The following is a 25,695-nucleotide window of genomic DNA, read 5'->3' as shown; positions in this document are numbered from 1 at the left end:
TTTACAAATCCGATTATTGACGCACACACAGATTCTAAATACACATTTAGTGAATTTTTTTTTACATTTTCAAATTTAAACAAACGCAGAGATTCTTAACACACATTTGCAGATTTCAGTGCACATCAGCAAATATCAGAACCCATTTACAAAATGTTAAACTCAAGAGATGATTGAGGAAGTCGCCACATACATTCACAAATTGTATTGCTACAATACCAGCCCCGTATCTCTTTCTTTGCACTCTCCTCTGCGAACCTATTTGGTTGCATTACACCGTTATCTGTTAAATAATGACACACTCCCTAAAGACCCCGCTGAGTTTAAGCTCACTTGAAGGGTTAAGCATCAGGCTCGTTCCTCCCCAACACCAGACACTGCCCGATGGAGCTTTTGAGCATCCTTTCAGTGAAGCTCAGAGGAGCTGAGGGGATGAGAGGCACAGTAAACGTGCAGTGAAACGAGCGTTGTTCTGTCCTCCTGTCGCCTCACATCACTTCCAGCAGAGCAGGGAGCACATCTGGAGGAGAGCGGGGACACCGTCCACTTTTTCCTATCTGTGTTTTTATGTGAGGGACTGGCCCCCCCATAAAAGGAGAGGGGCGGGGTCGGGGCTGGTGTTGGATTTCACAGCCAGAGGACGCAACTGCAATGGTTTCCTCCGCTGCCTCTGAGCAAAGCTGTGCCAAACTTGTCCCTGCGCCCTGAGACGCGGCTCTTCACCTCCGCGTTAGACCAAGAGGAGGAGGAGGAGGGGGAGGAGGAAGAGAGGAGGCTAATTTCACTCGGCGGCTCGCGAGAGGAGAGGTTTTGAAGAGGCGACGGGAAACTTTGAGGAGAAATAACAGAGAAATACAGCTGCAACTTCCAGCAGCAGCAGCAGCGAAGAAGAAGAAGAAGAAGACGCAGCAGGAGGAGGAGGAGGAGGAGCAGGAGAAGAAGTTTCCAGCAGCAGGAGCAGGAACAGTCCGAGCAGGGGACCGGGGAGGAGGAGTCAACAGGTCCCAGGTATTATCCACATCCACTTGTCAGTGACAGCTGGTCAACATTTCACAGCCTCCCTCCAGGTGTTAGCCTGTGGCGGGGGTTCACCGTGTGAACCCCTCTGTTCACCTGGAGGATTTTGAAATGCGTCACGCTTGGTTGGGTTATGTTACCGTTTATTTTATGTTTTTCCCGCTGACAGAAAGCGAGTGACCAGCTGGAGGGGAACCCCCTTGAAGTTCACGACCACTTCTGGCATTGTTAACAAATCGGAAAGTAGCTGATAACAAGCTAACCGGCTAATGTTCGATGCGAGCGACGCTGTTGTATTCAGTGGACGCTGGTTAGCACGCGAAGCTAACGCGTCTCCTCCGCTTGTAAACACACGTCCACGCTGTCACTTGGAGTCAATTAGTAAAAGAACAAGCTGCTAACCGCAGGGAGGGCTGCTACACTTAAGTGGGATATATGTGGAGTTAAAGGCGTGTGACAATGTGTCTGAGCGTGTTTTGTTTTTGCAGCGACAGGTCTAGGGAATGTGCAGGAATTGTAGGTCCACATTGTGCCTTTTGCAGATTTGGGTCTGCGTTGCTTCCTCGCAGAAAACGTGGTGAACTTTGCTCTATTGCACGATTCAAGTGGCTGTGGATATGATATCAGCCTTCATCTCAGTTAATGTGAGATTCAAGATTCACTTTATCCTCCCTCAAAGCCCTACCCACCCCTGCAATTATAAAAATACACATATATGTGTACACATGCACGAATCCCCATCATAAAACAAACATGGCAATCCATCACATTATTCTAGAGTGCGTGCCTGACCATACTGCAAATACATGCACTTATACATGTACAAGGATCCTAATGAATGCAGTCAGCAAAAATCTGTAATAAATATAAAACTCAACATCCAATCAAAAAAGTACAAGCCTAAATAGATAAGCAACACCAAGCGAGCTGAGATATCATCATCCTCCAGTGCCATTTCTGGCTTTATCAGCCACTATTTAAAATCTTTCTCCGAACAGAGGGGCAGCGGCTCATACTGCAGAATATGAGATGTGTCATTGACGATCTCATTGGCTTGTCTTAGAGTAGCCTGTTCATAAATAGTCTGCAGGGATATGTGCTCTTTAACACCAATGATTTTCCATGCAGTATAAATCAACACCGGTAGAGTTTGGTTCTAGTGGATGAGCAGGCAGGAGCTCACTTCACAGAAGGGGCAACCACAGCCTGCATTCTTCTCATGTGCTCTAATAAAGAGCTGCAAACCTGATGACCCGAGACACGCTAGCATTCCTCTGTTGCATCAACAACACAAACGCTCTCGCACACAAAAAGTACCTCAGCAAACTGACAGACATCTCAACCAATTTGTTAACACCTGTGATTAACCCCTGTCAAGATAATGTGCCAAATGGAGGTGTCGGGATCCCAGCAAATAAAATGTCAGCACTGTGTTATAACATTCATTTTACATGTACCCTGCAGCGCCACAGGCCTGAAGTGTTATCTTGTAAAATGTTGTCTTGTAAAAACCACAGATTACAGTGCTCATTACCCTTCATTTACGTCTGTAACAAGCACTTTGCAAGAGTTTGCCTCTGTTTGAGTCCGTTAAGTCGATGCCCTGCACAAATATGCTGATTGAACTTAAGGATACCACAGATTCCTCTCTCCACTTCTCTGATTCTGGCTGCAGACATGGAAGTGTCTGTGTGTGTGGGGTTGGAGGAGGAAGATGCTCTTTCCTGTGAAAACCTGTGACATTTAGAGCAAGATGCGTTAGAGGCCAAGTCACCCAGTGGGAGGTGTTTCTCAGGGTTTTCCCTCTCTGTCACGTCATCTTTATAATGATTCACGTTAGACACATTTGCTGAGACAGCATTGTCTTATGACCTTAATCCAAATAAGGTCATACCCAGAATACACAATAATCAAAGACTTCTTGGGAATTACCACTTTAATCAAATTACCACAGTCGTTTTAACAGCATTTTGTGACATCAACCCACTTGACACTGCTTAACGGCACGTCCTGGGTTTGAGTATACACGAGTAGTAGGACATACTTTTGACATGAGGCATAAACACACTATGCTGTATAACATGTAAAAGAGGATATCAATGGAATATTTAATGAGCAACTCATTTAAGCATCATGATCAAAATGATGTGGTGTTCTGAATAATGTCATTGGTTGGAGTATTGCTGTGCATCTAATTCTAGTCAATGATTAACGGTTGTGCCATCACTATAATTGCTTTGGTTAATTGTCAGATTTGTTTACCTGCCTGGTAAACTGTCACATTAGATACTAATTTGAATACTAACCTTTTAGATGTACTTCATAAGTGTTTTAATGTAATGCCTGATCCCATGTCATGGCCGTACTGAATTTAAAATATGTGGTTTCTTTCTCAGTGGTAGGGATGTGTTGATCTATAAATGAGTAAATCTCATATATTAATTTGTGCTCTGACGTAATGAGAGAATTGATATCCCCAAATCATCATTGACAGCAGCTCTAGTCACATGTTCCTCCATGCTGCCTCCTCCTACAGTATAGAGGAACATTGAGAAGAGTTTTTACAACGATGAATTCAAAAACAAATAACTAATTATATATGTGTTTATTCAAGGCAATCCCCACTCAGTGTAATCAAAATTTAGTGCCGTTCTGTTCTGTAGCACAAGGCGAGAGATTTAACGTGATACCGTCAAACCCTCTCTGTCGAGCTTCAACGGGAAGTCGTCTCTCGCTCTTCGTGTGAACAGTGCCAGTTAAAAGCCTCACAAGTTTCACATGGTACTAAATGTGTCATCGTCAGGGAGGCAGTGGCACACTTACATCCCCCCTCCCCTCACCAGGGCCCCTCTCCTTCCTCTTCAGATTGTAAAAAGTCAAGTGCGAATGACACTGGAAAGGAAATATCTTTCTTCTTCTCAGTAAAACACTGTGATAGTGAATCAGTAGCTCCAAGCTTTGTCAGGTTTATTTGTCACATTTTATGACGGTTCCTTTTTGTTTGCTCATCTCGTCTGGAACGAATTACTTTATCTAATGAAGGACAATGAGTGATGAAAGGCGAGATGTGACATATTTTGGGTCAAAGTTTTGCAGGGTTCAATCTAATTGCATTCAATTGACATAAATTATGTTGTTCTTTTCTTCTGTATAATGAAATTATATAAGGTCAACTTTTTGTGTCGGATTTTGGGTCACTTATAATCATTTGTTTACAAAGGAGAGTGAATGCAGCTTTTCCTTCCTTCTATTATTATCAGTTGCAAATAGAGGCTGTCATCCGTGCAGGTCACCATATTGAGTCATATTAATTTTGCTTTCGACCCAGCTTCCTCTGAGAAAGCCTGGTGTGTCAGGTCGTGCAGTCTGTCGTGATAGAGGCAGCCTCAACACAGTGGACTGCTCCCCGTTTCTGACGAGCCAGTCTGACTCACGGCACAAACTGATCAGCCACTGACAGATGAGACATGGTGCCCACGATGGCAGGGCACCCAAGAGATGTCAGAGATGTGAACACCTCTAACCAGTCCCACACGTTCAGTCTGTAGTAGCTTTGTTTCAGTGAAAACAACCCTGCAGAATTAAGAGTTTCCCTCTGCTGTCAATAGGAAAAAACACAACGTGCTTTGTTGTTGAGAGCCAGCGTCGATGTGTTCATGTTTCGGTTCGCCAGTTTATTGATGTAGCAAATAAAATCCTTTTGGTTTCAGCAAATAGTGTTTTGGCTAATCGAGAAACAGTCCCACAAACGGAGTACGGTGAAACCAAGTAGTGTAGCTTTGCACAAAAAAAAACTGCCTTGACCTAAATGAAACAGGCCCCGACTCGGTCAGAATAAGTAGAAATAAATTGGGATATTACAGTGGTTTGGCAGTTGTTCCCGATGACGTAGTCATTGCCTCAGGGACTCGGGCGAGTGTGGGAAAAGGAGGAGAGAAGAAGGGTGGGAGCCGATACCAGGAGAGTGTAGCGGAGTCTGAGTGGATTTTTTTGAAGGGGGAGTGGGGCCGCTGTGATGTTGGGATGTGGGAGCTCCACTCACATAAGCCAGCGGCACATTATTAGGTAGGCTTTTGCATACTGATTCTCTTGTACTGCCGCTCTCCATACGGCAAACTGGCCTGCACGGCCCTGTCAGCCACATGAGAGTTAACCCCCCTCTCCTTTTCACACCACTTCCTTTTATTCCTCTTTTTATGGCTTTGATGGTATTAAATAATCTTTACATGTCAGAGTGCACAGCTCCCAGTGTTCATGTCGGGAGAGCGAGAGAGCAATTAGGTCAGAGTGGTAGAATAACTTGGTTTCATCCCAGTCTTAAAGTGGCAGGGTACCTCACTACAACTTGTGCTTTTATATTCACCTCAAACCTTTGGAGTAAGACTTTCAAAGAGGTCCAAGGCCAGTGGGGTTATCAAAGCACTCAGAGAGAGAACTGTTTATCTTCCCCTTTATAGCCTCATAATAAAATGTCCCAGAATGGATTATTGCTTGTGATATTTAAGGTTTCTCACCACGTTAATTTGCCTGAAGAATCAGGCCAAATTTGTCTCCTTTTCTCTAATTAGGGTGCGCTGATGCCCAATATAACCTCTTATCCTGGTTATTGATTCTGGGTGTGTTTTAAGCTTCCGATTGTTTTGGCAGACCCTGAAATTATCGACATCTGTAACTGCAGCTGTTGGACTGATTTCTCTTTATTTTATTTATTTTCAGAAAAAGATCAAGATGAAGATCATACTGAACAATAATATACGGAAAGCCCTGTATTTATTTTGTCATAATTTCCGTTTCGCATGATCTGTGCTGTAAAGTTTCCCATAGGATGTTGTCACATGTCAAGATTGCATTTCTACCATTTGGCATGTGATCGTTCTGGCCCGTGTCACAGCATTTCATTGCCCTCTTCACAGAGTTTCATATTATTTTCCACGCTCATTTTGTACCTTGGCTTTTTATGAAAGTGTCTCTGCCCGGTCGGACTGTCCCCCGGCGTGACGGCTGACATTTCCAGTGAAAGAGGCCTATTGTTGGATCTTAATCCCCCTCCACCCTCTTCTCCATAAAACAATGGTATCAATTGCTTCCACTGAGTACATCCACAGCTCTGAGTGAGAGACAGGCTGGCCGGGCTCTTGGCGGGCCTGCCAGCCATCCTACCAGGCAGCCAGACCGACCTCTTAATTTCCAGTGATAGCTCTGTGCTTGGGCCCAAAGATTCCTCTTCAGGCATGTGCGCTTATATTATCTCTGTAGCATGACAACTAGCCCTTGATCGTGACTGCCTGCTACCTCGTAAAGTCACAAATAATGGCTTGTGTATATATTTATTTTCCCAGGGAGACAGTTGAGCAGACCTGTGGCTTCGACACACTCCCCCATCCCCCATCGTCTTAATGAATGGTCTCCATTCTATTTTCCTTCATTTTCCCCAGGACACTGCCATTAACTTTTGACAGATGATATGTTCTCTGCCCGAAACAGTGATCCTGAGCGCACTGTGACTGGAAATGCCTTTTCTCCATCTCTCTTTTTCTCTCTATCCTCCTTTTTTTTCCTGTTGGTCTCTCTCTGTCAGAACTGGAGGACATGCTGCTAATATTCCTTTTAGAGCAGCGTCAAACTGCTGAGCTGCCAAGTTAACCCTCTGCTGCCATGAGTCAGACAGTGAGCCAGATAGTCGTGTCACTTACACAGATGTCTGACTAGCCAATCTGTCCTTAAGCGCTCTTTAAAACACCAGTACTACTTCGAGCCAAGTGTGTGTCTGCAGTCAGTTATTACATCGTCGTGATTTTTGTTCAAAACCCTCCATCTGCTCTGTTGACATTGGTTTAATTTCAGTTTCTCTTTCTTTAGTAACTGAATCTTTGACAATAGAATATATATTCAAAAGAATACAGCTCAGGTGCCAGATAGAAACATATCTAAGTAGGCAAAAAGATTAGACTTGTCACTCTGAATGGCTCCAGATTATGTCTGCAACTAATGGTTATTTTCTTTATCGATTCATCCGCTGATTATTTTTCCTGCATCGAGTCCAAGTTGATGTCATCAAATGCGTTGGTGTTTCCCGCTCACAGATGAAAATGTTCAGTTTAAAGTGATAAAAAAGCAAAGAAAAGCAAAAAAGGCTCACAATGGAAAAACCTGGAAATGTTTTTTGTGGTTTTGCTTGTAAAAATCAAATGACTTGAATGAATAAATGATTATCAAACAAATCCACCAGTGCATGGGTGGGTAACCTTTTTCCTATCAAGGGCCATTTTAGTTTTTATAATATCCTTCGAGGGCCACACAGACTTATTGAACACAAATTACACTAACCCCTCTAATGCGATGCCTGGAACTGCTTCTCGTTGGCGAGGTGTCTGACGTCTGATGGTGATGTCAGTCACAGCTGGTTTTTGACAAAATGCATTTTTTATTTTTTTTTGCTGAATAAAAATATATATATATATATATATTCTTGTATTTTAAAAAATGATATCACAGGCTGGATCAATCAGCTTCCTCAGCGGGAGGTTTCCGACCCCTGCTCTTAGTTACTTAACGCTTGGGGTTCTCTTCAGCGTGCCAGATCCAGGCTTCCTAATTAAGACTCTTGACAGGTTCTGTGTCATTCTTATAGGCAACATAACATGTGAGTCTCCTCTTCAGTGGTCATGTCTACTTTCAAAGCACTGCACAAGCCAAAGCATCTTAACACTGGTTTGAGTGGAACAAATCCTCTCCATTGTGCCTCCTGTGTGGGCGTATGTGGCAGTTGACAGTGTATTCTGCATCTACTGGGGTTGCAGCTGCCTGCACATTAGCTTGAGTTGCCATAGGCCACATTTATCAGTGTGAAATAAACGCCGTGGTGAAGACACAATGGTCCTGAACAAGGATGATTCAGCTGTTGCTGCTTCTAGCTTGAACGGCTAGCTGGGCCTAAGTGGCTCAGCTCATAGCATCGTTATTGTGCTGCTCTGCTAACTTGGCTTGTGCAAGCAAAGTCTATGAAGCTAGTGAGCCGCTGCTACTTATTCTGTCTCCACTGGTTGTCATCATAGTGCAGCCAGACATAGTGAAGAGCCATCGCACCAGATCACTGTCATGCTTCACTGTTGAAGTACAGAGCCTGTTAGATGAGTGTGTTTGCCATAGGAGTTGACATTTTATAAATGAAAAGCACATTTATAAAATTACCACCAAAAACTGAGCAGCAAAAGTCCATTATGGGCTAATCACATTTACCTTTAGTTTCTTTTTAAAGCGCTAATTAATCTTCCCTGTCTTCTTTCTATAAATGCTGCAGAAATATTTGTTGCGTTTGTATATTTTGCAGTTGACTCATATAAAAAGTAAACTGTACATAATTGTATGGAAGTATCAGATATGCACCCAGCAAACTCAGCCTGCAGATGTTTGCCAGCAAGAAAGCATAACCCATGGGTATAAGTTATACTCTTTCAGTCAGTGAGACTGTGGGACACTATCCATAATGGCGGATCCTTTGATTTGTTTTTGTTTCAAATTTTGTGTCAACATAATTTTCATTCTCTTGGCTTTATGTGTCGCAGTAATAATTCTGTAATATGGCGCACCAGGCAGCATATGGCTGCCATTTATGATCAACAGCCTCAGTAAAGAGGTGACTGGAATATGCAAATGCCTGCATGCTAATGGAATAGTAATGTAATGAAGCACGCTGTATATGGCCAATAATGAGCTCTGGTTATTGAGGGTTGATGGTTTCTTCTCAGCCTTTGTTGTTTCACAAGCTGCAGCTTTCTTATTTGTTCTTCATGGCACACGTACACACCATCACCCAAAACACGCATGAACACAAACACATATAACCACAGACTTGGTTACATGAACATTGCGTTCTAATTGATTCATGGCGTCGGATGAAAAACACATTTATAAATACCTGGAACGCCTATTGAAATCATGAAACTAAATTGGCCAGAACTGAGACAGATGCAGTGCAGTAAATTAAACAAGCAATCTCCAATGTTGGGTGACAGCACAATGGTGATTAGGGTTTCATGTGAGCTGTCCTACATTATTTATGGCTGTGCTGTTGGCTGCCTGCAGTTGAATAGACCCACAGTCCATTGACTGGGCACATTACAGGAGGCCGACTCGTAGCGAGAGGGGGAGTTAAAAATGACTCTATTTCTTCTTGAGGAGGTCCATTTTCATCTAAATGAAGGTGGAAGCCCCAAGCGTATTGTTTCCAGGCTCTGTAAGAGTGAAATGTGTCGTCTGTGTTGCACAAGGCTTCTGTGCACAGCTCTGCTCTGTGTTCCAGGGTGATTTCTGCAGAACCTCCCATTTGTTCCATCACTAGTTCTCTTAGTCAATGCCTACTCAGCTGCCCACTGCCCATTGCCAACTCACAAAATTGGCTGTTTTTTGTTCACAGTTGGACTTATGGATATTTGTTTGATCCCAGATTTCATTTAATATATATTTGTATTTTCCTACATGACATTCCTGGTTGGAATGGTCTGTTTGTTTGGACTAAAGCGATGGTTTCAGCTTTCAACTGCTGCTGCACAGAGAGCTGTTCACCTTTTATTCAAAGTCTGGTGAAGCTCGACTCAGTGCACAGAACCCCAATGTGAAGATTCAGATTGTCGTGAATGCTGTTGACGTTATCGACAGTGTCACTTACATTGAAGATAACGCTACAGAGCGTTGGTCAAGTGTTTATTAAAATGTTACTAATACTGAACGTAATGTGTGAGCTGATAAGTTAAATGGTTCGTGATGTATCCATTTCACAGACAGATAGACAGACAGACAGAGATTTCTGGAATATAAGATGGATATGCGCAAATCACAGTCTGTTCTAGATATTCTATATCTAGATATTTTCTTCTCAGCTATATGAGAATAATGGATATTTCAGGTAAAATTCAGCATTTGTGAACACAAGTGTTTCCACCTTCAAATGCATGCTATTGCTGTTTGTCTGTTTGGAAAAGTATTTAATGGAAATTCCTGTTTATTTGTTGTATCATTTTCAATGCAACCCTTTGCATAAAAAAACAAATTTCAGTGTTCAGATTATGACAAAAAGAAGGATTGGGAGGAGATTGAGTTTAAGTCCATTAAAAATGCCTTGATGGCCTCAATCCCTGCTGGATCACTCCGGTACACACCTAGTTTGAGCTTGCTAAGCATTACAGGATGCAGTTCATAATACAAAAAAGATCCACACGGTCAACAGGATTAAGGCTTGAAAACTCCTCTTGAGTGGTTTGGGCCGTCTTTTTTCGAGAGAGTGATCTTTACCACATTCAAGGACTGGGAGTGACTCACCGATTTCATTGTCAAAATTTCAAGAGAGATGCGGAAGGCAAATACAAATATCCTCCTATATGGCCTTAACAAGCATTTTGTATGTACATCAACACTTCCTTCCCACCCCAGTAGCAAAATATAAAGCGTCAGTGATCATTAGGGTTAAATCCATAAAAAGGCAATAGATGATAGATATTGCCCCAAAAGTGTTTGAGTTGTGTAAGTGTGGAGTAGAGATGTAGTGAGTGTTTCTGGGATGCCTGAAGTGTCTTAATCATCGTGTTTGCCTCAGTGTTGCAATATTTATATTTATCAGTTACATTTTAAGGTTTCAGTGGTGATCATATAATGTTAACATTTTCGATTTAAATCTTTTAGCTTGTAGTGTTGTAAGGTAAAATTGTGCTCATACCTGAATTTAAATTTCTAACAACAATAAAAAGGATCCTTTGTATGCTTCTGTGTTTTACTTAAGATATCTTTAGACAAGACCTCCGGGTAAAATCCAGAGAAATGGCTACAGACTTTACCACACAGTCTTGGTGCCTAACACACGTGCACAACACAGCGGAAGATTTTCTGCACAGATGCGTTCACAACCGCATCATTCAGGCGAGAGGGGCAGCAGCCGGGTGCGGCAGAAAGAGACAGGAAGTGACGTATTTATTCTGCTGTGGAGATCACATGTTTTATTTTGATTCAGCCCCCTGACACCGTTGTCTGCTCTTATTACCACAACACTAGATACCTCGCCAGTGTCTTCTACATGTTTGCAACTACTTTTTCACCAGGAAATATTTGTTTTCTTTTAGTTTTTTCATTTTATGAGTCTGTCACATGTTAGAAGGATCATCAACTTCAACAATTTCAGTTCAGCACTACACCTCCTGTGTGAATGCCTTTTGGATCATGCTTGAGTGCCTTGAGTGATTTGCCTGAGGGACTTGGAAGCTTGTGTTTGCAACTGAAAACTGCTAATCTTCACAGTGCATGTTGGACATTCAAATTGATTGCCATCTGTAATTTGTGTTTTGTTTGTACATTTCACATCTAGTAGCATCATTGTAGATTTTCTGCCCGTACACAAGTTATTAAGTGGCTAACAAGAAGGCTATGTTTGTTTTGTTTATGAAATTAACTGTCATCTTCACTTTGATGGATGTCTGTTGCGTGAGTGTGTGTCCTAATTGTCCTCGCCCACAACAGCGTTTTTTCATTTTCAGTTGGCCCCTGGCCCAGGATACCCACTCAAACTCAAGTCCACTTGTCCAGACCAGCGAAACAATACTGACCTGCCATGCTTCTTCAGAGAGCCACTGTCCTGGCGGACAGTCCCCTGGGGGGTGGGGTGTATTTGGATAAGTCTGGGCCAAATTCAGTCCCGGCATTCAATTGCTTCTTTGTCATTTCCACCATGTGAATGTCAGTGTGGCTGAGTGGTGGCTCCATGGATTCCCTGCTTTCAGGTAACTTGCATGACTCTGATCAGGACTTAAACAGCGCGGCTTGCCTCCCCTTTAACCACAACCGCAGCCCCTTCATCCTCCAACCATTGTTTATCTATCGAGTGAAACTTACTTTTTAGCCTCTCTCATGAAGCATGAAATACAAGCTTTTATATTGGCACTGGCAGGTATTTAAACTTCTGATCTAATCCAGGCTGTGCTCATTAAATCGTCAAAATGATGTAACGTTTCGCTGCCGCTTCTGTGTGCCAGCATGGCATGTTGTTCCACTTAGGTATTCCAGTATTTGTCTCTGTCATAAACACATGGCATCTGTTTGACTGCAGTGGGCCCAGTCTTCATTTGGACTTTGACGTTGAAATGTGGCTAGATTCTGTATAGAGAAGCTGCCTGGCTTCTCATTTAGCAGCTTGCGAAGGTATGATAAATGTTACTAATCACCTATTGACCCACAAGGGTCAAGCCTTTGCCCTCTTGCCCATCACCCTCCTCCTCCTTGCTGTCTTCTTCCTGCCCTTTACACTGTGGATATCCTTTATCTTGCTCAGGCCATAGTTTTCCTCTCCTAACACTGCTTGTCCACTGGCAGCTACGAAGCAACATAAGTTTTAGCTTTCCTTGTTTCAGTCAAATATGATAATTTATTTCGCTTCTACATTTATCTCTCCAAAAATATGAAAAACACTTATGTTATGAATGTGATTAGATACAGCGAGCTAAGAGATATGCTTTCCTCTATGTCTCTCAGCTTTAGTTTGGACCTTTGCACTTCTAATATCACAGCCAGCTTGTAGGACCTTACTGAAGAGATAAGTAAAAAGAGGAAAGTGTGAGATTATCAGAGAAATAATCTTCTGAAGGAAATGAATTTGGACAAAATACCAAGGACAAGGAGCTATAAATGTGTATGTGCACACACAGACTGAGTGTGCGTGTGCTTGATGGGGTTTCTGTTCCGCTTTTTTCCACTGGCAGAGTGTAGTAATCGAAGAGGAGCTTTTGTTCTTTTGAAAATCCACCTGATAATGTTGGTAGCTGGCTCTTTGCCTGAGCTGGTTGGATTCAAAAGACGAAATAGAAAACAACTCCGCTCCAAGTCCAGTGTTACACACTTTACACCCAACACAGTGGCCCAGATTTCCTACAATCCCCTGGTGGAGCAGCTCTTCTGTTTTTGGCACATTTCATTTTCAAGGCAGAACCCTCTGAGTTGAAGAGTGCAACACAGGTAGGAATAATAATGCTGGCAACACAATAATGGCATCAACACAATGCTACATTTTCCGGGTTCACAGCTAGGCCCTTACTCCATCCTCCCCCTTCCACGTTCTGACTTTAATGTTCCACATGAGACTGATTGAGCCATTTCGTATATTGCTAAGCTGCGTGAAGAGTGCTACTTTTATAATGAAAGAATAATGCTAAATCAAGGCTTGACAAATCTACTTTCTCCATGTCTCCACATGGAGAGTTGGGCTCTAATTTTAGTGCCATTTATCTCTTCAGCTGCTTTTGAGAATTAGTTCCAAATAACAAAAGTGTGAAAATGTGAAGGGTTTTGGAGGAGTTGGATTGGAGGGTGGTTGGAGTTGGGTGTTGTCAGGGAAGCGAGGCTGTGAAAAAGAGATTGTCTAGTGGTTGAGTTTTTTTTTTGTGGTGGTTAGGCAGCAGGCAGCTGTTTGAACAGAAATGTTTGAAGGATTTTTCAGTCGCCATCGGTCCCACCACCCAGCGTCTCGAGTGACTTCTTGAGATCACAAAACCTGATGGAGCTTACGAACAACGCAGACAGTGAAAAATCAAAAATATATATTTTCTCCCCCTCTTTCTCATGTTCAGTTCCTGGTTGTTTCTTATTGAATGTGTGAGTAGTAAGTAGACTGCTGAAACAAACAAACAAAGTTCATCTCAGTCAAAATCCCTTCTCACTAAGGCACTAAGGCCTTGATGGTTTAGACCTTTCCATATCATCTGTATTTGGCTACTGGGACACATCATCAATACTGAACAACCATCAATACCTCTCTGGAGGCAATTGCATTTAAAACAATGGAGGACACAGTGTTGGTGTGCATTCAGCTCATTTGAAAAGCCGTCAACTTATTGATTCTCCTTCAAGGTCGGCATCAATTCCTCTCTGCCCTGTTTTTTCTGTTTGCGACAGCGGAGGGCAAACACATGTATAAAAAAATAAAAAATAATACTACTCAATTGACTCGGGAGGGGACGACCCATTAAAAAAAACTACCATGGCAATTTCCACTCATATTCTCCTCGCTGGGAGAGGAGCCTTTGTCATTGCGGGCAGTGTTTATGTGTGATTATGTAATCTATCAGGGTATTAGCATAAAGGGGAGGGGGTGGGGTGTCGAGGGGTTGGAAGGTAATAGTGGTGCTACTGATGATCATCGTCTAGCAACTGCCCAAGGGCAGGAATGTTTTGTGCGCCGATGTGTCCGACAGGTGGCTAGGAGACGCTAATTGATTAATGATCAGAGTGATATATGAGCCCCTGCGGCCAGCCCAAACATAAAAGCTCAGAGCACCGGTGTCGCTCTAAATCATTTCCAACCAGGCCAGTAAACCCAAAACAGTTCCCTCATTAGCATATGAAAGACCAATCAGAAGCTGGACTGTCCTTCCAAGCGCCTTTGTGGACCGCCTATTGTCAACATCCTGAGTCTGAATTAACAGGCGAGCATTTTATGCCAGATGAATAATGACAACAAAGATGGTTTTATAATAAGGGTCACTCAGCACTAATGAATCATTAACATCTCCACGATCTATGCCTTTGATATTGTTGGGTTTTAGCCCCTTTTTCTGCCTCTGCAGCGCTTTGAGAAGAGCAACACATTTGCCCAGATGACTGTATATCGTAAGAGGAACTCTTGTCTCCTAAACTGTAGGAGATGCAACCTGCTGTTTACTACCGAGCATAACATAATGTTTTCAACTTCAAAGTTGAATTAATGTCTTCTCAACGTTTGTTATAACAACTATAATTCTTCATACCTAGAGGTGAGCTCCTTTTACATTGCTGTTCTTGCTCTGTACATCAAACAGCTGACATATTTTCAATTCAAGTGGTGTCAGGTTCTTGCTGAATGATTGAACATTAGTGGAATTCACCTGCTCCCAGTTGGTCATATTTTGCACTTGGTGTTCCATGTCACACTGTCGAGGTGAATTAGTTTATCTGTCTCGCCTCTCTGCTTCTGTCTCTCTGAATCTCCCTCCGTCTCTTCCTCTCACTCTCTCTGGTTATTTACCATTCCACGGGGGGCCTTTCGTGACCCTCTTCATTGTTTTGTTTGGATGACTCTGAAGGACAATGGCAGTCTGGAGCCTTGGCCGGCACTCAGCGTGTGTGAATCTGCGTCTTTCCATTGGGAGTGCTGTCCTCCGATGTCAAGAAAGGTTATGTGATCTATGTGCGACTGAAGGGGGTTTCCACCGCCGAGAGTCAGAGCCTCAAAGAGAGGGATTTATATTGTGTCAGCGTGTGTGTTGGTGAGTGTGTGTATGTGCGTGAGTGCATACGGCCTGTGGAATTTTATACAACAAAGTGAGTTAAAACAACACGTTGTGTCTGTTTTACTGTGAGCTCATGACTCTCGCCACAGGGCTGCCATTCCCAAATAACCACACACTTGGAGGCTGCTGGTCGTACCCTCAATCAGTTTTTTACACATTTGTAGTGAGCAGCAGTGGGGGGAGGGCATTGTTGTCAGAAAGAGTAAGTGAATGTCCCAGAGACGATCAAACCTTTTTAACCATCAGCACTACAGCAGCCCAAATCCAAGTCCCAGGTGCCGATGCTAGGCCGTACACGTAAGATCGGGTGACCCCACTGTATTATCCTTTCAGGCTCTCTGCTCGGTGAGTCTGTGTGTCCCCGAGCAATTGAGGTCTTTTAGGTGCAGTAAATTGGGTTCAATTTGAAAAGCAGATGGACTTGTCTGGCCAGGCTCCAGCAGCGAGGGCCCCCTCTTCACAATGTGTGTGCGTGTGTGTATGTGTGTTAAAGGTGAGTGTCTGCATTGAGATGCTTTTGCCCATCAGCGAAGATAAAGACGCGATTACCACAGGCTACTCCTGTCCACTCTCATCAGTGTATGGGCTCTGGGCTCTCACACACAGATACACACACACACACACAAGCATAAACGTTGTCCTCATTTCATCCTACCTGCTGTCTTTAAATTAAGCTGTTCCTGGTCTACCGGACTGACAAAACCTCCGCTGTAATAACAAACACCATCTCATTATATCATATGGTAGACTGGGTCACTGTCAGCTAGTTTGTCTAGGAATTGTCGTCATACAAAGCAAATGCACCAGAGTCACACCTTCAATGGATGGAGGTATGGTCTGATGCAATGAAATGACTGTATAATTACTCTACAAGGCAAATAAATCACTGGATTAATCACTTGGATTTTGTTGACCTCTGTCACTGAAAAATTGAATGAACCACAATGGACCAGGCTTGTCAGGTGATTTAAAGACATGTTGAGAAATTTTGTTGGAATAAACCCACACATACAATATAAAAAAGCCACGCAAGACAATGCAAACAACACACTAGTAAAACTTATAATGTTCAGTTTGTGGTGGTGACTCAGATCTTTGTATGAAATTCAAGGACGTGGTTTTACGTTATTATCATAAACTGATCAAGGACACATATTATATATTAGGTTGTTTTTGGTACCGGATATTTGCATTTGATTGGACTGAGGTGCAACTATTCATGGTGTATTTGTTCATACCCAGTGGTTAAACAAACGTTACAAACCAAGCCATGAATGAAACAATCAACTGGCAAAAACTTTGTGAATGTGGAACTGGTATTTGATTGAATGTCTTAATATTGAATTGAGGCTTGTCCACCAGCTTGGAAGTTTGTCCCAGGGAGATAAATTTTTTGTATTTTTTGGGGAAAAATGCTATTTTTACATCTCTGCAGTTTGACTGTCCTCGGGAGCTTGTGATAACAAATTAGTGTGAAATTCATTTGCTCCTTGTAAAATGGCACAGAGGCCACTCTGACCTAGAGGGAGGGGATTTTTTTTTTGTGGTGGTATCATGACACATCTTAAAAGCAACCATTACCATGGCTGTCAGAAAAGCTCTGTCCTGATATAACATGCCGCATTCTTTTTTTAACTAGCTATTACAGAAATGTTCTTTTTATTGTGACAAGTGGCTGGTGAAGTAAAATAATCATTTTAAATGTCATTGGTTTCTCTTGAAAATGCCTTTGGAAAAACTTGGCCTGCTCCAAAGGTCTGCAGTTAATGGGAGCTGGATGGATCCTGTAGCCAGGAACTGCTAAAAAAAAAAGATGGTCTGCTTTCTCTGTTTTTTCCTCAAACAGAAAGACAGTGTGTACTCCCTGCTTTTGAATGCTTTTGACACAAACCAATTTTCTATTCCAATATTATTGACCATGATTGTGCAGCTTGGCATTTATGTTGAACGCATAAACCAACAATTGCCTTTTTACATGTGCAAACCACCACCCTGTAATTGCCATCCAGTTGTTTTTGGTTAAAAACAATTCCACAAAGCATTTTCCATGCTTTCTGCAGCACAAAGGTGCTGTTTATCAGAGATTCCAAGTGCCATGTGACTCCTTCAATTTAGACCTCCAAGCGGACATGTTGGTAAATACTTCTGATATTTCTACAACACGCATAAACAAAATGGCATTGTTCACATAAACCTGTGACGCTAGATCCTCGTGTGCAGCGGCCATTCATCTTTCCAAAATCAGCCAAGCTCTCCTTCTATGAAAAGATGACACGCCACTTTAGTTTGTCTCCATGTTGGCAATGAAGGCGCCTCTGTGTCCCTATTTGTGCATCAGGCTGAGGGGATTTCTAGGCAGCCACCTGATTCGCATTGCTGTAATTGAGTTGTGGCCATAAGCACTACTGTGCCTGCCTGGGCCCTAGGTAATTCTCACACCACAAAAGCACTGTTTTACTCCAGTTTTCACATGATGTCTGAGGCACAAACATAGTGAGTGAGAAAGTCCAATCTATTGGAAAAGGGCGGGGAGATTACAGGCAGCATGAGAGCGAGGGAAGGAAAAAGAGTGTAAGAGGTTTGTGTAGTGAAAGAGTTCTGAGCCAGAGAGGCTAGGGAGTCACTGAGTCTGCAGCACGTGGATAAGGACCACAAAGCTCTTGGTTTCAAATGTCTCTCTCTCTTTCTTTCTCTCTCCTCAGAGCTTAGGAGCTGCAATCGATTCAAGGGGAGATTTCCTTGGACAAGGACAGGGAGATTGACGTTTTTGGGGTAAGCCCGAATTTGTCACTCCTCTCATCTCTGGGTAATTGGACCTCTTCACACTCCACACATGTGTGTGTAGGGTTCCAAACACCATCTTGCTGTCTATATAGTAGCATTGTTCCTCATCATGTGACTGCCATGTTAGGTTTGTGGTCGGGTTCACACGATATGTGGCTGATGACTGAGCATTTTGTCTGTTGTGACACATCTTCTGCCTTTTACTACCTCGGTAAAACTTACAGTTTGTGCTCAGCTGAATGTCTTTGCAAACCTGTGGAATCATTTTCAATCACGTGTACACACTTATACTCTGTGTACTGTTTAGAGGACTTACTGAATCCTGTGGCCTGCATGCTGCCAGTGGTGGGATTAGGTCTAATCCCTGATCTGTTGCATCAGAGTTGGAGCTGGCAGCTAGGAGATTTGCTCCGTCATGTTAAAGTGACAAAGACGAAACAAAAACAGCTGTTTATTATTAAGAACTGGCTTGAAGAACTAGGACCATCACTCAGTGTGTATATAGACTTATTTATTGTGTCTGATCATCTTACTTGTATCAGCTGCAAAACATTATGGCAGCTGAAATAATAACACTATTGATTTTATTCTGTCATTTCCCTTTATTGCATTTCATGCTGATTTGCCAGGATGTTGACAAAATAATAACTGACAGAAAGGAGCAGAAAAGGTTGGTCAGTTCTTCTTGGCCGATCATAGCACCATATCCCCAGGACTGAGACAGAATTTCTCCTATCCTGTCCTGTTTGGTCTTCTCCTGCCTCTAGACACTTGCATTTATCCTTTCCTGTCCTGCTCTGTCATGTCACAGTTTGACCTGTCCAATCCTGTCCAGTCCTTTCCTTCTTGATCTCTTACCACAGAGGAACAACATCCACCCCCATACCAGCCTTAAAGCTAAAGCAAATAGGATGGTAAGTGCAACAAAACCCCAGCCGACACTGCTATCAGTGGATGGCCATGCCAGTGAGGTTTTGTGTTTTTTTGTGCGTCTAGCGTCTAGTCACACTCCTACAAGACATCCATGTGTCGTAACTGGGAATGACAAGTGGTCTGGCAGATACACCACTGGTAGCAACCGGTCTGGCATACAGCTGTCCTCATGGACTGAGGCTGACACTTTGGTCATATATGCGTACAACTCTGATTTCCTGCCTCTCCTTTTGTCTTTCTACACCCTTTGATTTGTGCTCTTGGAAAAAGTCATACTACTGTGTTGACTTAGCTCTTGTGAGGTTAGAAGTTGGCAAAGGTAGCCGGAAAGATATGGGAGAATAAAAGTAGGGCAGCTTTCTTTTTTAACTTCCTATGCTCGTGATAAAACGTTTTTTTTTCTTCTGGAATCACGCAATTATTCAATTTGCTTCTTTATTTGTTTATTGCTGATTTATTTAGTGGAGGGGGGGGGGGGGGGGGGTGGTACGTGCAATACTTCTAGGAAGTGATTTTCCAATTCCTCTCACTCTTTCTCTGAGTTTGCAGGTTTAGGTTTTTATCTCCAAGTGAAGCACTATTTGACCCCCCCCTTCCCCGTCATAATTTAGATCCAGTCTCATAAGTGGGTTGGGAAGCGACCCTAGCAGTTGATGTGGAACACATGCCTTTAATGATTCACACTCTGCGTGCGGTAGGTTGGTGGTGGCTGCCGAGCCCGCAGCCTCTCCCTCTGTCTAGAATGGAACTCCTGTGTTTCCTTTTTTTTTTAAGTGTTGTGTTTTTCTCTACTCCACACATGGAAACTTGAAGTTTACAGTGAAGTCTATATGTGTTGTTTATGCACAGTTGTTCCTGTGTAATGGGGCTTCTTACTCCCTGTAGAAGCTGGACAAAGTTCCCCACGTTAGATTTAAACTGCCTTCCTTGTGTGGCCATGCCAATTTCTGTGAAACTCCAGTGGCTCCTTAGGCATTTCTGTTATTTCATTGTGACAAATTTTACTGTGGTGTTTGGTGTGATTGTTTTCCACATGGGGGCTTTCCAACACTCACATCCTGAAAAACCAATTTGATTTGTTTGATTTAGGCAAACTTCCAAATCTGGAGAGTTAACAGTTGAATAAACTGTTGGTGTCAGCTTATATATCTGCTGCTTAGCCCATTTTATTGTGAGGTGTTTGAATAGCAAGATATTGTGTGGCATCTTACTTCCTCTGCCTCAGCGGAATAGCAGAAGTGTGCTGCAAGTTCTGATGCTCAATTGATTTTAAGTTTTCAGTTGTGTGTTCTCCACCCACAGGGAAAAAATGGCGAAGTTTACGACAACAACATGAATCATATTTAAACAAATGCATCCAATGCGTTTGTGCTGTGCATTCTCAGCCATCGGTGTCACTCACATTTCGTGCTTAGATAGGGAATTTCTGTCTGCATGGTTTAGGAGCAGTGAAATCTGCCAGCATGTGAGGGGGAGAGGGCACTGTCCATCCAAGTTGACATAAATTGCTTCCTGTTTTTGCCTTTAAGCAGTCCCCCCCCGAAACCCCAGCCAACATTTTTCCATCCACGCTTCCATCTTTTGTTCTTCTCCCTTCTTCTCTCCAACTCTTCCTCTGTCTGGCCATCCTCTGTCCCACGCCCCTTTGTTAGGCCTTGTCTGACCCTCTCCTTCCTCCGCTCTCACATCTCTCAATTTCCTACACACACTCCACATCATACATGCATGGTATGATTGTGGACAATCTCATTTCCTTGACTTAACTGCATATATGGAATTCTTTCCTTTTTTTGCAGAGCGAAACTTTCGGGTGGCGGCAGCACAAGTACAAAAACTATACTACCGCACTTGCTGACCTTGCCTGACAGAGGAGCTGCTCATGTGCAGTGAGATGACTCAGGAAACGGCTTGTTCTGTAAATGCCGGGCTGAGGCATTGTGTTTTTGTGCAAATGTAATGCAGTCATTGTTCCTCAGGCTACAACAGATCATATTTTGTCACGATTCAAAGACATGTTTGTGTGTGTTGTTGGATGTGGGGAATGCTTTGCTCTCTTGCATTAGTGAGAGAGTGATTTTGATTGTAGCTCTTTTTTCCCCACAAGTGGTTGATTTGATGCCCACGAGTTTACCAATCCTGTTTAGTGTGTTTTTATGTGGTGGTGCTCAGTTTTTACAATACCCATAATCCAAAGCAACAAAGTGCCACTCGTAAAGCATTGCTTTTATGAAACTAAGCCTTTGTGCTTTTTTATGTACTGTGTTCTGAGTAAATTGGTGTTAATCTGTTTGGGGTTATAAATTAAGCTTTATGTTAGAACTTGTTTTATGAAATTTAGTGTTCCCGGAGCAGATTTGAGCAAAATAGTAGGTGCTTGAAGTATGGACTGTGTGTTTTGTGTATATGTTTGTGTCTGTGGGTTTATGTGTGTGTGTGTGTGTGTGTGTGCTGAAATTGATGAAGAGACCTCCCTGGATTTGAGTGTTGCTATAAAGCACCACCCGATACTGCCTGTAGAAAACCCCAGCCACTCTAGGCGAGAGGGCGTAGCTAACAGTACTGAGCAGTCTGCAGTTCCTCTTTGGGGCGCCTCCTGACAGGAACTTGGCAGCAAGGAAACATAAACAAATTCCCTGTGGTGGGCTGGCAAGCTGGGCGGCGCGGTTCCCCCCGCTACCATACATGCACAGCGCAGCACGGCCCGGCTTGGACTAGCCCGCTCAGCTCAGCTGTGCGAAATACATCTTAAAGGGACAGTTGCCGCCTGCGCTTTTTCAGGGGGCACAGGCCCACTCTTCATCTGCAGTCTGTTTTCCCTGTAGTTGTCATGGTTGCATAGGCGTACATGTTTGCTTTCCACTGTATTGTTTCAGACTGACAGTGATGTGTGTTACTCCTGGTGCAATATCTTCTCGGAGGTTTCCTACAACACCATTCAAATGCTGCCTGGAGGAGGGAAACTGCCGCCAGGGGTCCCAAAATGGCTGTTTGTGCTGAGGTAGCAGAAAACAGTCGCAATGATGTAACGATGGAGGTTAGGGAGATTGGAGGGAGGCCTCTCAAGCCACCATAGTAGAGGGGTGTGGGGGGCCCCAATAGTCATAATACACACACATCCACATGCTCACGCAGAACATACATGCTCATACAGAATATATATGCTTGAACATATACTTATTTATAGCCGTGTGTGCATGGACTCATGTGCTTATAGTTTTCTCGTTCCCTTTCTCTCTCTCTCTCTCTCTCTTGCTCTCCAAACACAGTGGTGTATTGTGCAGCCTGACCTGGTCCCTGTCCAAAGGCAAAGAGAACCCAGATTGCTGAAACAGAGCCTACTGCTAACATGCGGGCCAGGCTGTAGTTGTTATAGCCTGCTATAGCTTTCCAAACCAATGGGGACCGCTAACTGCGGCCCAGAAACTGTGTGCATACGTGGGTTTGTATGGGCACACAAACATAAACTATCTTTTTGATCAGCAACTGAAGGTTTTTTCACCGCTTGCAGGAGACGACATGGCACCTCCGTGCAATTTCATGAGCACTGGTAAAGACATTTGCCTGACTTTTAATAGTCCTAAGTCTCCACAACATCATCCAAATGCACTATTTTCATCCGTCGTTTGCAATTCTTACAAGATGGATTCAATGTCAACAGTGAATCTCTTTTTTCACTTTTCCCTCTAGGGTAGTGATGGAAGCTAGAGCCAGCTCACAGTCTGCCTCATTTGCTTCAGTCGTCGGCTTGACTGGCTCATCTGTGTGATCTTCTCTGTTTAGGTAATGGAGAAGGGGAATTTGTCGATTGATACCATAGATTTAGTATTTTTGGTGTAAACAGAGCCTCAATTATATTTTAACATTAATTTAACACATTTGTGTGACCCAGCTTATCTAAATACACCTACATTAAAGGAGCCCCCTCACATATGTCATTTCAGGCATGTATTTAATTGGACCATGAGTAAACCTTTATGCAAAAATCATTGCAGACTTCTTAAGAACATGTTAAACAGGAAGCGGCGGGGGATTATGTCTCTGCCACACTGTTGTGGATGTAACTGTTGTTTCCTCAGCACTGTGTGTATGTGTGTGTAAGAGATAGAATAGAACAGCCAGTGCTCTCTCTGTGAGCAGCAGAGAGGTGGAGGAGGAGAAGGGGGTGACAGAAAGTCTTAGGATCAAGCTGTTCCACTGACAGAGCACAGCGCAGGCAGCTCTGGTGACACTGCAGTGCATAGGAAGAAGGGGAGCTGAGGAAGAAATAGAGGAGATGATGGCACCAAAAGTGAGTTAGAGAGATCGGGTGAAGAAAACTGCAGACGAGGACAATGAAAACAGGCGATTTAGAGACGAAGGTGAAGTTGAGCACTCCTGGTGTGGCAGCAGGTCTCCTGGGATGCCATTAGTTGCTGTGTATGTGAGAGAGAGAGAGCGATCAAATGCATGCACAGTGCGAAACGTTCTCTATTAGACTCATAATGTAAGTCATCCTAATACACGTACATCTACTGTATGTTCTACTGCTTGTATCTGTCTTAGCACTTACCCTCCCACCGATGAGAGAAAGAAGAAGGCATCAAGGGTCCAGATGTATCTTCACCCCACCTACACCTCCTCTCCAAGGTCCCACTAGGCACATCTCTGTAATGGCTCCTTATCGATCCTGAGGCCTCCTTGTCCACACTCAATGCCCATCGATCGGCACCTCACAAAGAGTCCCACAGGGCTGTTTCATATTCTTAGGCTTGCGGGGAGATGGATAGTAGATGTTGGTGTGCATGTGTGTAAAACAGTACCTGTTAATATTTTAGAAAGGAGAGACCGATGTCTGCGTGCCCGTGCCTTCATTCATCTGTGTACTTCTTTTTGTGAGAGCGGGAATGTGCGTCTGCATGCCTCTCCAACAATTTTCCTGTACCCCATTAATGTAGCCGGAGACCTCCAGTGACCACATTAAACTATGAACGATGCAGGCCTCCATGTCTACAAACCTTGCAGCATAAAAACATAAACACCCGACATAAAAAGACTTGCTCTGTCACTCTCTGTAGTCTCACACCAGAGAGACAAGACAGAGAAGGAAGAAAAGACTTCCTCGCTTCCCATGTCAAAAAAAAGCCTGATTAATCAGTCAAGCCACATGAAAACTTTGCTTGTTATTGTTGCTGCTTGATTTATTAAGGGCCTGGATCTGGGTCAAGCATCCCCCTTCTCTCTCTCTCTCTCTCCCTATCTCCCTTTTTTTTTTTACCTAAACAAGGGCCCACCCCCCACGTCTCTTCCCTTTGTCTCTCATCTGGTTTTCTGTTTTTGTTAAAGGACAGTTGATTAATGATGCCACAGACAAAGCCCACAGTCTGCTCTCAGCCCGGGCTCAGATAGAGCTCCACTCTAGGTAAACCAAAACACATGTGCTCCGGACAGTCCGGACAGTCACTGATGTATTATATACAGGGATATACTGTAGGCTTCTCCCTGCACATGAAAATGTGCAGCAAGAGGAAAGAGAGGAAGGATGATGGAGCAGTGTGTAATACGCTCAGGGTGTGGCCTTTTTACAGCGTTTGTGGTTAACTAAGATTTAGTTTCACCATTCCAGACCATACGTGTTCATTAAAGTGTAAAGTTATCCTTTGGCTCAGGCTCAGTATCACCTCTCGTGGTTTGAAATTGCACATATTTACTGATTTTAATGTAGCAAAGAGACGTTTAAGTACCTTAGTAGTGCTGCCTGCCCGCAGGCTCCTGAGAGTCTTGTAGAGGAGAAGTGCCTTATTGAGTTATAAGGGAGCATATTATTCCCGTGACTGAATTGAGAGCTTTATTGTCAGTTGTCTTCATAATGGTGGGGGCTTGACATTCATGTCACACTCTATCGCTACATACAGCCCTATGTTTGTGTATGTGGTTGCATTTATGTTTGAATGCGGTGCTGACATGCTCTAATTGACTGTGCTTGCCACCTACAGTTAACATGTCATTCACGGAATTATTACCCAGGAGGACTACAGGCTAATGAAAATTATGTGTTCACTTTTACTATATGGTATTAACCTCTCCTTCAGTTCAGACCTCTTCATGTAACCATAACCTTATAGCATGTTGATTGTATTGTGTGATGGCGATGTGCCTCAGGGCGTCACTTAACTCTTAACCTGAGCAGTTTTTGAAGTGCTGTTGCATTTGAACAATGTCTTTAATCCATATTCTGAGTATTTTGTTACCAAATACAAATGGTATACAGGTTAAATTAGTAGACTTGATTGTATAAATGTTCATATTCGATTTGATTAGGCTACCAATTGACAGTAGTGTTATATCACAGACAAAAAAATTAAGCTGTTGCTTTGGTCTCATGTTACATATATGCAGTGTAAGCAAAATAGGAAGAACTACTGAGAAACACATTGTTCCAAGGTGTTTATCTCAGTGCTAACCCTTTAGCTGCTTTGTTGTGTTATACACTGTATTTGTAGCAGCCAATGGAGGTTATGTTTTCACCCCTGACTTGGTTGAACGATGCAGTGTGGACCAGGGAAGATCACATTACATTTTTGGTGCCGATGCGGATAAGTGGGTGGAGCTTTCATAAACATTATGAGATCAATTTATACCATTTATCCAGGAAATTATTAATGGATTTTAATTAACAAAA

At 43.1% G+C, this 25,695-nt stretch overlaps 1 protein-coding gene across 1 annotated transcript in view; it reads left to right on the top strand.

Annotated features, from left to right (window-relative positions):
* Positions 1 to 634: 634 nt before the first annotated feature.
* The window catches only part of raraa (retinoic acid receptor, alpha a), a gene marked incomplete in the record, with an annotated part of 136,179 nt that continues 111,118 nt past the window's right edge, over positions 635 to 25,695 (top strand). Inside the window, 2 exon segments of the mRNA XM_062414350.1 lie at positions 635 to 1,008; positions 18,023 to 18,092.

The sequence above is a fragment of the Platichthys flesus genome, chromosome 20 (genome assembly GCF_949316205.1).
Source record: "Platichthys flesus chromosome 20, fPlaFle2.1, whole genome shotgun sequence".
NCBI classification, from domain to species: Eukaryota; Metazoa; Chordata; class Actinopteri; order Pleuronectiformes; family Pleuronectidae; genus Platichthys; species Platichthys flesus.
Note: the sequence above shows the minus strand (reverse complement) of the source record. Positions and strands in the feature narration are given on the sequence as shown.